We start from the raw sequence: 6,000 nt of genomic DNA on the forward strand, positions 1-6,000 counted from the left end.
TCAAATAAGAAAACTTTAAGTGCTGTTTATCTGATGATGACTTGTTACGTGTCCCATTTTCATAATATCTTGAAATTCCAGTTTTGGAAACACTTGTTCTTTTACTTTTTTCTTTTTGACTTTCCTTTTTTTTTATTCAAGTGGATTATCCGATCATTCCTTCCTATGAAAAATTAATAGTTTTCACCAATGGCAGTTTTGATTGAAAATAAAATAAATGTAAGGTGATATCTGACTTATGAACAGTACTGTTTTAATGGAATTTTAAGCTAAATCTAAACCTGGCCAAACTTGTCAGGTTTTAACTGAGTTCTCTAATAGTTGGTTCTGCAGCATGCAGGCAGCAGCTCTGTGTTTAGATGATTATTGGGTGATAATTGTGTCCTTTGTTTCATGACAGTACACCACACACCAATTCTGCCTTAGGAGATCACAGTAAAAGAAAATCAAATTTGGGAAATATTGATATCATCCTATGTTCAACCGTGTGATCCAATTATCTGCTGCATCTTGATATGGCACTTTATTGGCAGAAACTTGCAGTGGTTCAATTAAAATGAAAATGCTTAAACTGCTGTGAAAATGATTGGCCCTTGATTGGTGTTCATTTGCATTCCCTCAGAGATGTGTTGTTTATGCAAATAAGTAACTCGAGGAGACACAGTGTGTCATGTGTACCCAGTGCAATTAAACCATTCAAACTGGAGATGAGCTACAGCTTTTGAGTGTGATGCCTCGAAAGTCTTTGTAGATTTGATCCGTGATTTAGGGTTAAACTTTAAGTGCAAGGGCATAGCTCAAGCAACATGTGGCAGCCTTTTTTCTCCTCAGTAGACGGCACCCAAAAGTGCACACACACACACATATATTTTTTAAATATTAAAGGCTTCAGTGATTTACTTGGCAAAATTTTTTTGTGTTTATGGACCATTTGCTGTCAGGCGATATATATGGAATTAATTTTGCCCAGTTTAATTAGAGCATAAATATTTAAAGGCAGAATGTAATTTTAATGAAAAAATCTCCAATTGCCTCAATCTCAAAATTAGTCTTTCGGTCAAATTTTTTAATCTTTTTATTTCGATATAAGATTTTGATTTGCACAGTTTCAGTCAGCTGTTAGCAAATGATAGATATTACTGAGCATTAGTCACACTTAGGGGGAAATTTTAAGTTAAAGTACTGTGGAGATTTTTACTTTGGAGCCTACTGAATATTACATTTTTGGGTCTTGGGGTAGAAAATGACCAGGAGTGTTTTTTCATACTGAAATCAATCTCTCTCTCTCTCTCTCTCTCTCTCTCTCTCTCTCTCTCTCTACCCCCCCCCTCTCTCAGCAATAGCTGTTGCTTATGCCTATTATACTAAGACATGGTCAGATTTCATTGTTTTCACAAGTGGAGACAGATGAACATGAGTATTTCGTGCTGCAGTAGAGGGAGAAGGAACATTTGTATGAACCTCTGCGTATGCAAGTTGCAAGAGTGCAATTTTCACAACTCAAGGATCTTGGTTTTTAATCATTACTGCCTACATCATCAGCACTGTTGTCTTAACACATTTGAACTGCCTCACTACAGAGGCAGTAGAGCATTATAACATTCTGCAGCTTCCTCAGAGGCACAGAGTTACTTTATCCTAATGTAAATGAAAATACTGAGATATTTGCAGCACTTCTAACAAATTATGAATCAGAAATAAGTGTACAGTATATTGCACATTCTTCCAAAGTCATTTCTGTCAGTCAGAGCAGGCAAACCATGATGGTTTTGTGGAGCTTTACTGGTTTATGGTGTGGTATTTGAAAGTGTCCACTCAATGCATTTGAACCAATCACGTTCATCCACGCCTGTTGGCTGGTAACCAGTTACACTCCTCCTTCCTCAAAGGCAGTGCTGCCTCCAGAATAATTTTTTTGTAGTGATTTTGCACATGTGTATCCAATAAAAAAAATGAGATGGACTAGGGCACTTTCTAGGGTGTGTTCCTGTCCGCACATATAGAATATATATGGAATATGAATGAATGAATAAATGAATACATAGCTTGTGAAAAGACATAAAAGTCCAATGTGCTGTGACATCACATCCACAGCAGCAGGTATGGACTGTACTTTATAAAGAATTATAGCAAGTTAAATTATTAGTTATTATATCAGTGTTTTTGTTATTTCTTCAGCCCCGTATTTCACTGTGTTTGGATAAACTGGGAATTATTTTACAAGACAAGTTTGGATTAAGATAGACTGGTAGAATCCAATTTTACCCTCTGACACCCATTATTACTCTGCTTATGAATTCTCTTTTGTGTCTATGAATATATCTGCCTGCAAAACTAATTTTTATAGGGAGTCCCTTTATTGTCTTTTCTTTTTCATCTGTCCAGCACTTTGCTTATGGAAAGGTCTGACCCTCTATACAGCATAAATGCTTTGCATATATTACAAACCTTCTGAATGTGCAAGTTCAGCTCTTTAAATTTCAACCTCTCACATTTTTTTTAGCTCATGGGGGTGCTTCCTGCAGAACATCTTTCTTCTATGGCTTTTAATTTGCTGCCATAGTGAATCCACAAGTTCAACCAAGACAAAGCCACTATTATGTTTTTCACACAACATTTATTGAACTCTTAAAAGGGCACAGGGAAAAGTAAGCAAGGGAATGGGCAGCAATTTGGACTTGGTGAATGGCAGAACAGGTAGAGCTTTCCATAAACAGATACATTACTGTTCAAAAGTCAGTTATCACCTGAATTAATTTTGTTACAAAACAATACATTATGGTATTTATTTCATTTGTTTCAAAACGTATCTTAAACCTACATATAATCGTCAAGATTCATATCAAATGTGACAACTACACGTTTTTTTGGGACTAAGAGTAAGAGTTGTGTGTAACAGTTGAAGGATGGGCAGTTTACATCTGCATCTTGATTTTCTCCTGTCTCTTATATGTTTAAATATCTTTAAGTACAATGTATCTGACTGTGACAGTTTTTGTGGTCTACCAGTTTGAGTGGTTGTAGTTTATGTATCTTAGTGTACTGTCAGTTTTGAACTATAGTTTGGAAATTCGTGTTTTCTTACATTCGCTCACTCACATTTAATAAATTGTTCTTCAAGAGGAGCTATTTCAGTGCCACAAATCAATGACACTTGGTGCCCTTGCTTTATATCTAATCTCAGAAATATTTAATGAATGAATAACGTGTGCTTAAGGTAGATTTGATTGGGGAAAAAACAATGAGGGGTAGTGTCTGATTTTGCACTGCAGGCCCACTTGCCAAAAATCAGTCAACAGACAGATGGTAAAAGCATGTATGTTTGGTATGGTGGACCTGAAGCTTAGTTTTCTTGGTGAGATACCCCTGTCTACTGGGAAAAAGGCTTTAGTTCGTGAAACCAATGTTGTGTCTAAGAAGCACGGTGTTTAACTGAATGAAACATTGTCTTATTCAGCTGCTGTGAGCAATCCACAATGTTGGAAAATCTCAGTGTGTTTCTATTGGCCTCCTCTGCTTCACAGATCCTCTTTTCTGAGGAATTGAGTCACCTTCCTCCACTGGTTGTGCTATATCTCATATTGTTTTAATTCCTAAATGGTTGAGTCATATAGAGTGATCGGGGCAGGCTGAGGCCTCAGTGCCTTTTTTGGGAATGTCATGTGAGGAGGCCGATGCCGTTTTGCCTGAAAATAAAGTTGGAGCTGTCTGGAAGTTGTGGAATGTGTAGCGGGCTCAGGGCCAGCGCTGTGTTTGGAGCGAACTGGGCAGATTAGCCGAGTTCTCAGGGCCACACTAACAGACGCGAGGGCAGGTTCTCCTGAGCTTTTTCTGTCTCTCCCTCGCTCTCTGCCCAGAGCCTCCTTAGTCCCTCACTTCTGCATCCTTTCGCATAGTCGTCCAAGCCAGTTATTCCCATCACATTCACATAGTCTCTTATAAACAGAGAAGTCTTGTAAAAACTGTTACAGTTACACAAATACATTTTTTAAATTATAATTTCTAGTTTTGTTCAAGTATATTTGTGAAGAATGCACTTACGGATTAATTCACTTAGATTTTCTGCTTATTTTCTTGGTTTAATATCACTATGTTACGTTGATGGCAGCATCTGTTCTGCTATGCCATTTTTCACGCATCTATCTCGTAAATTTGATCAGTTTATTTAGCCCACGATTGTATCCATTCAAAAGGAAACCACGTCTTTAGCTCAATCCATTATTTCCCAGCAGTGTCTAGTGGAGGTCCTTAAGCGATATTCTACTTAGGGGTTTCACGTAACCTGATACCATTATTTTGTTTGCAACAATAGAAGAAGAATGAATTACTTTTGAAACATAAGAAAATATAAAAATATCTTGTCACACTCTGAATTGGTTTGCCAAATTACATTAAATACATAAAAAAACATACTCAGGGCCCATTTAAGGTTCAGAAGGACTAAGCAAGTATTTACCCCCTTATATAGCATGAAATGTTCATGCTCTAACGTTTGTGTCTCTAAGTTGTGTTCTCTCTTATTTAGCGGGTTTCATACTGACCCACTTTTGAGTAAAGGGAGGATGCTTGTTTGTTTGTTGTTGCTCTAGATCCTTTGGCAAAAATCTAAATAGCTTTCTTGGGAGGAACCACATGGATAGTCCCTGCCTCCCCCACAGTGATTTTTACTATTAGCAGTAAAGCCCCTCTACTCATCTCCTCTACTCGCCAGTGCAATGCTTTACAACAGAACAGATCACTCCATTTACTGCCTTACAAGTCTTACAGCAAATAAAAATTCACCCATGCAGAAACAGACATTGTTTCTTATGAGCCAATTCCCAGGTGGGCTGCGATGCTTAATTCCTTTTGTTAATGTTATTCCCAGTGCAGTGGTGATAAATTTGATGAAGTGGTGTTGAACCTGCTCCAAAAGCTCCCCAGGATGCCCTAAGGTTTAATGGAGCATACACATGTTCTTATCTTTCTTAATTAGCACACCATTCTAAGGCAGGGAGACTGCAGGATGGCTAACTGGGACATAACATAATCTGGTTTAGAGGCAAATTGTTTAAAGTGGACAAAATGAAATGCACAGCATCGAGGCCGTCATCTACTCGAGGCAATTGTCACTCGTGTTTGTAAATTTGCATTCACCTAAACATAAAAGGCATCGGTAAGTGTCTGTCGTAAAATGTACATTAAAGCAAATGAATTGGAACAAATGATAAACACATATACCTGTAAGAATCTGACCCAATCTACCTTTGTTTCCTTCCCTCCACCTGCTTCTGTTTTTATATTTGTTGGTTGCACCTTCCTTGATTTCCTTAGCTCTGCCCGCTCATGTCTTGCACCTTAGAGTGGCCAATAGGCTGATTATTATTCTCTGGTGCTCTTTGTTCCCTGTCTAGTGCAGTGACTCTCAAAATAGGTGGTGTGGAGCTATTGCATGAATTGTGCAGTAAGGCAAATGAATAGATACAAAATGTCACTTCCACCGTTAAAGAAATTTGTCATATTATTTCATTCTGTTCAATAAAAAGTTGCAGGTTTGTATGAATTAAAATGTTTAAAATAAATTAAGGGTGCTCTTAAACATATATCTACTAAAGGGGTGCACTGCCAAAAAGGTTTAGGAAGCACTAGTTTTAGCATTGTGTCTTACATTGTGTTTGTGTCAGGTTTGACAATGTTTGTATGTATGTTTCTTTGTGGTAGTGTGCTCCATACCCCTGTCCGTTCTGGCATTTCAAACTGTCCTTACTTACCCTTGTTTTCTGTCCAGTTTTCCTATATGGTTATAACTACACACTCTGTCTTTCAATACCTTTCTCTAAACACCTCGAGATCGACTTCTTTTAAAGCTGCAAAAGCTTTGAGCCTTCCAGGGTAAAGTTTTTATTGATTTAATAGGACAGAACACAGATAAATGAAAACTCAGTTTAATGTATTTATCTAAAGACCATATTCTAGGCATCTGAATTCTGAAATGAAATTTATATGTATTCTATTGGGAAG

This window comes from Hoplias malabaricus, chromosome 12 (assembly GCF_029633855.1).
Source record: "Hoplias malabaricus isolate fHopMal1 chromosome 12, fHopMal1.hap1, whole genome shotgun sequence".
Taxonomy (NCBI): Eukaryota; Metazoa; Chordata; class Actinopteri; order Characiformes; family Erythrinidae; genus Hoplias; species Hoplias malabaricus.